This window comes from Myotis myotis, unplaced genomic scaffold (assembly GCF_014108235.1).
Source record: "Myotis myotis isolate mMyoMyo1 unplaced genomic scaffold, mMyoMyo1.p scaffold_m19_p_16, whole genome shotgun sequence".
In the NCBI taxonomy this organism is placed as follows: Eukaryota; Metazoa; Chordata; class Mammalia; order Chiroptera; family Vespertilionidae; genus Myotis; species Myotis myotis.
Genome location: NW_023416320.1, coordinates 8,417,266 through 8,427,351, shown reverse-complemented (window position 1 = coordinate 8,427,351; position 10,086 = coordinate 8,417,266). Strand labels below are relative to the sequence as shown.

The following is a 10,086-nucleotide window of genomic DNA, read 5'->3' as shown; positions in this document are numbered from 1 at the left end:
GCCCCAGCCCCCCACCGCACACCTGTTGCAGCTCTGTGGAATACTGTGTGAAGGTGAAAGTGCCGCTCAGTAATAGACTGTGTTCACTCAGTGAAAAAAAGAAAAACACTGGATGTAGGGACCCAGCTTTTAGGGATCCAGGGCCACCCTAAATCCAAGATGCTCTCATCTGGAGTCTGTTAGTTACACCTGCAAAGACCTCTTTTCCAAATAAGGTCACATGCACAGGTGCGGGGGGCTAGGACTTGGACCACCTTGGTGGGACAGGGGCGGGGGTGGGGGACCACAATTCAACCCACTACCCCAGCCTTGTACTAAATGTGTCATTGCTTAAGGACCCCGCACCCCCTTTGTTCCCCGCCTCCCACCCCCTGTGCAAACCTTTCAACACCTGAGGCTGGTGAGCCCCTGGCCCAGGAGGGGCAGGCCTGCCCGGGTGTCGTTTGGCTCAATGTGTCCCCCACTCCGGCTCCGGCCGCTAGGGCAGCAGGGGAGGTGGAGGACTGAGAGTCAGGAAGCTCTCTCCAAACATGACCCGGAGGTCCCTGTGCTGAGTCTCCCCAGGGGGGACTAGATGCAGAAGCCAGTGTGTGAATCTGGCTGGGTCAAGGTCAGGGTCAGGGTCCTCGCTCCACTGACTCCTGCAACCCCCTGAGAGCATCCAGTTCCATCTCAATCTAAGCATCTCCTGCTCAGCCACCCAAATGCCTGCGGGGTTGGGCGGCTGATCACCGGGGTAGGAGGGGTCGACGTCCCAGAACCTGAGCCATGGCCACCTCCACCGCCTCCTCTGAGCATTTCAAAAAGCCGCACATTTTCGCAGCCTCCATGAAGACCTGACGGGGCGGGGGCGGGGCAGGGACAGAATGGCTCCTGGGGACTGGAAGGCCAGAAGAGAAGTTGATCAGAGATTTTGATGAAAAGCAACAGGAAGCAAGTGAGATGCTGGCAGATATGGGAGAGGAAGTACGTTACGCACTGCTATCTTTCCAGAGCCCTATGATGTAAGTGTCAAATCTACCGAGGGATCTTGCCAGCCCCACCGGGCAGTGAGAAGCACACCTTTGATGGCCACACCTGGGGGCCAAGGTCACATGTGGCACAGACACTGTAGAGAACCAGCAGTCTCCACGGGCGTTGCTTTTACCAGGCACTGCCAGCCTCACCAGGCCGCCCAGAGTAGTGAGCATTCTCTTTTTTTAATTTCATTTAATTTTATTTTTAGAGACAGAGGAAAGGAGAGAGAGAGGGGGGCGGAGGGAGAGAAACATCGATGTGAGAGCAAAACATCAATCGGCTGCCTCTTGCATGTCCCCTATCAGGGATCCAGTTCGTAACCCAGGCATGTGCCCTGACTGGGACTAGAACCCGCAACCTTTCCATGCATGAGCAATGCCCAACCAACTGAGCCACACCGGCCAGGGCGAGTATTGAGCGTTCTCAGCAGATTGCTGCAGAGACTGACCAGCATGGCTCAGAAATCATAGACGAGCTGGTGTGTGTGTGTGTGTGTGTGTGTGTGTGTGTGTGTGTGTGTGTGTGTGTGGCGGGGGGTGGGGGGCTGGGGGGGAGCAAGGCTCATGCACCAAGAACAGACTGGTAAACACAAGTGAAAACTTGGACAAATGTTGAAAGTTTCTCATCCACGTCCAGATAAGTGACAGCCGACGAGCTGCTGCTTCCCATGGCCGCCTCCCTGGAGCTGGCCGTCTGGGAGGCCTGGCTCAGCACACGCTCTCTCCCAGGCCGGGAAGGGTTCGCGCACCAGGACGCTGGCCCTGAGGATGAGGGTGCTAGAGATGTGGAATAAGCACATGGCTGCTGTGAGCTACCGGTGCAAGGATGCACTGTGAGCCGGAACGGGGAAGAGGGAGGGAAGAAGGAAAACCAGTGAAATGTGAGGGAACAGCAACAAGACCAGTGTGGCCTCCCAAGGTAGTAATGCCGTCTATGACTTCTTTTCAACAAATAAAAGCCCGGCTGGCGTGGCTCAGTGGTTAAGCGTCAACCTATGAACCGAGAGATCACACAGTTCGATTCCCAGTCAGGGCACATGCCCGGGTTGTGGGCTCGATCCCCAGTAGGGGGCGTGCATGAGGCAGCTGACCATCAATGTTTCCCTCTAACATGGATATTTCTCTCTCTCGCTCCCTCTCCCTTTCTCTCTCTCAAAGCAATAAAAACGTTTTTAAAAATAAATAAAAATTTAAAAACCCGCTCCCAATCCCCCTGCCGCCTGTTGTGTGGTCCAAGCTGGAGGTGCTCAGTTCACTTCTCTAACCTCACTGCCAGACGAATAATGAAACGTACAGACCCAGTCCTTTCTCCAGCGGGGCAGCCACCAGTGGACAAGCCCTTCCTCAAGGCTTACTCGGGGGCGGAGGAGGTAATGGCGAAGGTTTCGGGCCCACAGCCGGCATCCCAGGAGCATTTTTGATTGATTAACACTGTCTCCCACCTCAGCAGGCCCATCACAATGTTCACCATGTATGAGCACATTCCCATTTTTCACCGGCACCTGGGTGTGCGGCGCTCAGCACCGCCAGGGGTGAGCCTGAGGGCGGGCAGTGAGGATTAAAGAAGACAGACAAGAGAATAAAGCCGGGAGCTGGGTGGGATGCTGATAGAGACAACGCCAGGGCCTGCAAGCCGAGTCTTTATTTTATAGCAGATTCCACGAGGCAAAGTAAGGGCGTGGTCAAGATGTTTACAATGTTCTCTGGGGTTTTGAATCTGCTCAATTACATGCACCTGAGCTCTATCAAGCTTTGTTTTGGCAGCACTTGCTGCACCTCCCGCCGCCCATATCACTCAGCCACCTGGGCCCACAGGTTCGGACCAGAAGGTCGAGCTCACAACCATAGCTTTGGCTATAATTGTGCTGGGAGGGCTTTGCCCTCCAGCTGGGACTTGCACGTGGCTTTGCCACGAGGGGACCGTGCCCTCTCATTAGCCTGAGGCTTGAGCCTGTCCAAACGCTGCAGCCGCTCTCCACACCTGGGCATTGGCAACTCCTAAATCTCACCTTCCTCCTGCGTGTCTGACGGACCCATCTCGGAAAACACCGCTGTCAAGCTCCACCTCTCCTGGCCCTCACCTGCTCCTCCTGGAACCTTCATCTGCCTGAAAATCGCCCAATCCCAACATCCAGCAGGGATCCCTCCTTCCCCCATCAGCCTCCCTGCTGCAGGGCCCTGTTCCTTAAAATCCCTGACTCTCTCCACCTCTTTGTGTCCACCTGTCTCCACACCGTCAAAGCCACACCGTTTCTCACCTGGAATATTGCCACCGCTTCCCTTCCTAGCCTCTTCCTTGCTAAGGCTGAGGATGACCAGGCTGAGGTTTCCAAGCCGCGGATCTAATCACCTGCCCGGACTGCACGGAGACTTCGGGCCAAAGAGTCCACATGACCAGCCCGGCTGCCTCTCCCGGGTGCCTGGCTTACTCTTATCCCCGCCTCAGCCAGGGGCCTGCAGGGCCACGTGCAGTTCCTAACACCTCCACCCCACCCTCTCGTTTCTCCAGGTCTTTGCATCTGCTGTTCCCTTTGCTGGGAATGTGCTTTTACCCATTCCTCACATTTATTAATTATTCAACCTTCAAAACTCAGCTCCTTCAGAAGGCCTTCTTCAGCCTCCCCTCTCCAGGCTGCCCTGGCACGTTGCCCTATGTGGATCTCTCACAACACTTAACAAATTGTATCATAAATGACTATTACTGGTCTGTCCACTCCAATGCCACACACCCCTACACCTCGCCGCAGGCTGTGAGCTCCTTAAAAGGTTGGAAATCTGTCTTTCCCTCTATAGTTCTAGCACTTGGCACAGTAACTCTCAACAGTCAGTGTCCTAATAAACATTTGTTGAAATGTTGAATGCCAAGGACAGCAGCATGATACCAAGAGATATATCTGGCCGATTCTTTTTTATTAGTATTATGACTTTTGTTTGTTTTTAGTATTCCACATTTTAAGACGACATTGCTATGCATGAAAAAAAAATGACATTGTTTAGTAAATCACACAAAAATCCAGGAGAAATCATGGAAACTATGAAGGATAACATGGTCATTTCAGAAAAGCAAGACAAAAAGGTAGGGCATGAGCTAAAACAGTAACATTAAACACATGTACTCCAAGGCCAAAAACCAATGTAGAAGTTCATGAAGAAACCTTCAGTTATGGTCTGTGACAGCACACAGGGTCTCTATAAATACATTTAATGTTTTTAGGTGGGGGTTTTTTTTCCCCCAAAGAAAAATATCATATTATATGATGAACAAGATAGTGAGCAACATCCTTAAAGTTTTATTGGAACACACCAGAGTGTTCATGTGGCTGTTTCTTCCAAAGGTTTAACATAAAATCCAACACAGTGAAGCTCTTTGGCTAGGATACTGGGCTAAGGTAGTGTTTGGATAGAACTTTCTAGCAATGAACATAAATGCAAGAATTACCGTTGAAACCGGCACATACTTAGAGAGCCAAGATTTTGATAGAATCTAGATGGCTATCATTTTAAGATTAAATTTCCTGAGGAGGGCCAACAGCACACACATCCGGTGCGGTTGCTTAAGAAGAGTCAAGTTTCTGGATGGCAGGTAACAGGGCCACACTCTGCGGAAAGGCTGAGGAGACTATTGAAAAGAGGAGGCCTGCCCCATCTCCGCCCAGGGCAGGGGTTCTCAGCCGTGGCTGCACATTGGAATCACCTGGGGATCTTTTAAAAATCCTGATTTCTGGGCCTCGTCCTCCGGAAATTATGTTTCTTTGTTATGGGGTGGGGCCACAACATTAGTAACAAAGAGACAGAATTTCCGGAGGACGAGGCCCAGAAATCAGGATTTTAAAAAGATTCCCAGGTGATTCTAATGTGCAGCCAAGGTTGAGAACCACTGGCCTGCCGTGGTCAATCAACTGCGGCTCGCGAGCCACACACGGCTCTTTGGCCCCTTGAGTGTGGCTCTTCCTAAGCCTTAGGAGTACCCTAATTAAGTTAATAACAATGTACCTACCTATATAGTTTAAGTTTAAAAAATTTGGCTCTCAAAAGAAATTTCAATTGTTGTACTGTTGATATTTGGCTCTGTTGACTAATGAGTTTGCCGACCACTGGGGCCTAGAGCAAGCATGTCAAACTCGCGGCCCCCCGGCTGCATGCGGCCCACAGCAAATATTTTTGCGGCCCAGCCAATATAACGGAATATAAGAAACATTTTAATAAAGAGGAAATGTCATAAGGACGTGAGGTCTGGGGCCAGACTGCTGGGTTTGAATCCCAACTGTGCCGCTTAACAGCTCTGCAACCTTGGACAAGTAACTTAGCCTTTCTGTACCTCCATCGCCTCTCCTATAAAACAGGTGGTAATAGTACCTACTCATGAGGTTGTTGCAGGAGTAAGTGAGTTTATACACTAAGGCACCTAGCACAGTGCCAGGCTTGTTCCCCGACCGCCCTCGTATTGACTCCTGGAGAAGCCTAAGCCAAATGCCCATCCTTGGGGCCAGCACCCTCCTCACATTTGCCTTCAGGTGGAAGAGATTTCAGATTCCAGTCCCTTCCTGACCAGGTGCCTGACCCCTTAGCACAGCCAGCAGGATGGGCCTGGGAATTCCTGTGTCCCAACAGCTCCAGCCCACACCCCCTCCCAAGCATTATTGTATCTGTATTCCTAGTAGGTCTACCACACAGCAGTTACATAATAAGGATTCCTGGATGGATGGCTTTCAACTTCTGATTCCTGGGAGTCTATAGACCATTTTGTTAAAATCTTTCAGATCAACATCAATGAAGCTCAGCCTCTCCTCCATTTCTGCCTCAGGTATAAAGGCCACTAGGAAATTCTTCTTCTTCTTTTTTATGATTTTAGAGAGAGAAGAAAGGGAGGGAGAGAGATAGAAATATCAGTGAGAGACAAACATTGGTCAGCTGCCTCCTGCACACCCCCTACCAGAAATCAAGCCCTAAACCCCAGCATGTGCCTCCATGGGGCTTCGAACTGGCAACCTCTTGATGCACAGGATGGGTGCTCAACCAACTGACCTCCCAGATGCGAGAGGTCAGACTCTGAGCTTCCTGGGTCATCCCCCAAACCTGGTGTGTCAGTTTCCTGTGATTACCATCACAAGTTGCCATAAAATGGGGCACTTTAAACAACAAAAAGTTATTCTCTCACAGTTCTGGAGGCCAGAAGTCTGAAATTACTATCCCTGGGATGAAATCAAGGAATTGGGAGGGCTGCACTCCCTTCAGAGGCTCTAGGAAAGAGAATTCATTCTTGCCTCTTTTAGTTCTGATGGCTGCCAACATTCCTTGGCTTGTGGCTGCATCACTCCAATATCTGCCTCTAGGAGATGAAGGTCGCATCATCCTCTACTCTTCTGAGTGGGTTATATCTCCCTCCACCTCCCTCTTATAAGATATGTGTAATTGCGTTTAAAGCCCACCCGGATAATCCAGGGTAATCTTCCAATTTGAGATTTTTAACCATATCTGGATTAAATTTAACTTAATCACAACTGAATTATGGTGATGTCCTTTTTTCCCATATAAGGTGACACAGGTTCCAGGGATTAAGATCTCGATATATTTGGGGGGACCATTATTTAGTCTAACATACCTGGCCATGCATAAATTCTGGATCAGGAAGCTCTAAATCATCCCCAGCCCTAAATCCATACCCCCAGACATCTCAGAGGATCTGCAGCAGTTAAGTAAATGAAGAAGAGATGGTGACATGGAAGTAAGAGCACTGAGCTGAGAGTCCTGTCCTTGAGCGCCACTTTGCCCGTTGCTAAGTCTGTGACTTGAACAAGTTGCTTAGTTTATCCAAATGTTTACTGAATGCCTTCTGTGTGCCAGGCACTGTGCTAGGCATGAAACAGTTCCCTTGTCTGAGAAATGGAAGAAATAGTGCACTGAATACTGTGATACTACATGGGGCAGTGTCTGGAATTGTACCTGAGTCATAGTAAGCACTGAATAAATTTTGGCTCTGACTATTACTATTAGACAGTCGGGGTTCAGTGGGTGGGATTTGTTTTTAACACTCAGGCCACGTAGGCATGAGAAAAAAACAGGACAAAACAGGATCATGGAAGTCAACAGAGAAAAGGGTCTGTCTATATCTTCTTCGGTTTTCACAACCACTATGTGAGTTGGGTGATATTTTGCCAAGGAAAGAGTGGAGTTCAGAAAGCTAAGATCCGCCCTAACCGGTTTGGCTCAGTGGATAGAGCGTCGCCCTGCGGACTGAAGGGTCCCTGGTTCGATTCCGGCCAAGGGCATGTACCTTGGTTGCGGGCACATACCCAGTAGGGGGTGTGCAGGAGGCAGCTGATCGATGTTTCTAACTCTCTATCCCTCTCCCTTCATCTCTGTAAAAAATCAATAAAATATATTTTTTTTAAAAAAAAGCAACTAGTGGGCCCCTGTGACCAGTTCTGTCCAATGGACTACAAGCAAAAGGGACACGTCTGACTAGCAGGGAAAATCCCAGCTCCCCGTCACCTGCCATTGTGGCCATGGAGCGCTCACGCTGAGATGGCATAACCTCAATACGGAAACAGCCCGCATCCCCGAGTCGCCGCTGGGAGGCAGCTGTCTGATCCACGGAGGGCTTCACACAGGTGGGAAAACAAGCAAAACACTAAACTTGTGTGTGTTAAGTCACTGCGATGGGGGTTTGCTTGTAATCACAGCATAGCCTGTCCTTAACTGACTAAACAGCCGCGTCTGTGAGCAGGTGTTTTTCCATCATTCTTTCTCAGTCAAGCTTCTTGAAGGAGCTGCCCGCCCTTACGGTCTTTACTTTCCCACCTCCTATCCGCCTCTCCGTCTCTCAGTCAGCCTTTACCCACCAGCCAGTCCACAGGTTAGCATCAGCCATCACCTGGAATCAATTCGGCCTCCTCTCCTTCTACCAGTGAAAAGGTACATTTTCAAAAACCTCACTGAAAGATTTCCAAGCACTTTCCTCTTTTAAAATTTTTTAATTTAAATATTTTTGCTTTTCAATAAATAATTCTTATTTTTTAATTACAGTTGACGTACAATATGATATTCGTTTCAGGTGTACAGCCCATTCTATAACTTACTAAGTGGCCACCGGCTGAATCTCGCGCCCATCCGACCCCATGCACAGTTATTACAATATTACTGACTATATCCCCTGTGCTGCACGTTCCATCCCTGTGGCTATTCTGTAACTCCCAGTCTGCAAGCACTTCCAATACATTTTGTAGACCACTTTGCAGCATACAACGGCCTTTTCCAGGTAATATTTCATTTACTCTTACCTGAAGCCTGAGGGATGTGAGGGACAGAGTACTGTGCCCATTTGGTAGGCAAGGAAACAGGTTCTGGAGGACAGGTGTCAAGCCTCCATCACAGCAAGGAAAACGGCAGAAAAAAATCCAAACCCAGAGCCAAGTGCAAAGTCCCTCCTCGTCCCACTGCACCAAGTCAACGCCCTGCTGCGCGGGTACCTACCTCATCGGCAGCCCACTGAAGGGGACCTCCGGGGTCCGCACAGCCGCCCCAGCCTGTGGCTCTGGCCCTGGCATGCCCCACCCCTCTCCTACCCCACCCCCACCCCCACTCCCACCCCCACTCCCACCTTCCTGCTGGAGCAAATAGATTAATTAGGCCATTAGACACTCGCCAACACTTGGTCAGCATTCACCTACCACTGGCAGGCAGGGAGCAGCTAAAATGAGAAGATTAGCCATTCCTGCCTATGTTGGCATTAGAACATATACTTCCCTGCACTTTCCCCCAGCTTTTTGTAGAGAAAGCACTTCACAAATAGGTCAGGCTCAGGGTGAGTCAGACAGAAGCCATTCAGGTCTGCTGAGGTCAAGAAAACTCAGGTGGAGAGAAATGTGCTAAGCAGCTCACTGCAGCCAGTGCAATTGTTTCTATGTGGAATTCTGGTGGGAGCCTCGCTCTGGGAAATGTTCACAGAACCTGCCCAGAAAATTCCAGGCACGTGACTCTCCACCTCACCTTATTTATTTGTCTGTTTATTGATGGTAAGATTTGGCACTGTTTCACTAAAGTTGCTCCGGCACAGTCTCCTGAGATTGAGATGGAGGCCCCCAAAAGTTATCGAGTTCACACGTGGGCCTCCTTATTCCTGAAGCGGCCTCTGAAATTCCTGTCCCTTTCCTCACCCTCTGGGGAGCCTGGCTGTCCTTCCGGGCCCGGGGCGGGGGAAAGCAATCTGGTAAAATTATGGCCTGGTAAGGTGTGCTTGTCACTCTTCCTTGAAATGATGGGTTCGATTAAACAGGATTAAATTTCCCCATCTCAAGGTACTTGATATAATGGCATCCGCAAGTCCCTTTTGCCATTAAGGGGACATGGTCACGGTTGGAGGATTTTGTGGACATCTCTCGGAGATATTATTTAGCCATTGTCCTTCCCTGTCCCTCAGGGAAGCCTTCGGTAGGATCTTTGAAGACAGCCTCCCAAGGGGATCGCCCAGTGCTGTCCTTTCTCTGATCCAGGCAACATGGGTGATGCCCTCTTCATCTAACTTTCTACAAAAATCCCTCAGCTCCTGCTTGAAGATACAGCCCACAGAGGTGCTCTGCTGGGTCCCCCCCCCCCTCCCCCGCAGTAGGCAGAAGTCATGGGTGGAGTTCCCTCAACGGATCACCTCCCAAGGTATCAGGCCTCCTTGGACCCCAAGGAAACATTCCAGCCCTGACCCCCAACACATTTTGGAGGTGTGTGCCATTCCCAAGAAACAGTTTAAAGCAGCCACATGGGGTGACCTGCACGTTCTTTCTCATTAGAGACATCCTCGACTTTCTGAGCGATCTCTCCCCCTTTCTTAGATGTAGGTTGGAAGTAGGTGATGTGCCAAAACCATGAGTTGCAGGACCGGTTTGGATACTTCTGAGCAAGTCTTCATGGATGGCCTAGCGCCTCGCTTTAAAATATATGCGGTGGAGCTAAGAGTGGGGGTGGGGGAGCTAGAAATCGCCGACTATTCTAAGCTTTGAGTTTCAGCTGATATCCCCAAGCAACTTAGGAAAGTCTAGCCTATCTTTCCGGACAAAAGAAAAAGTGACTCAGACAA

At 50.0% G+C, this 10,086-nt stretch overlaps 1 pseudogene; it reads left to right on the top strand.

Moving 5' to 3' along the window:
* Nucleotides 1–768: 768 nt before the first annotated feature.
* LOC118670769 lies at nt 769–1,810 on the top strand (annotated as a pseudogene).
* The last annotated feature ends 8,276 nt before the right edge of the window (nt 1,811–10,086 follow it).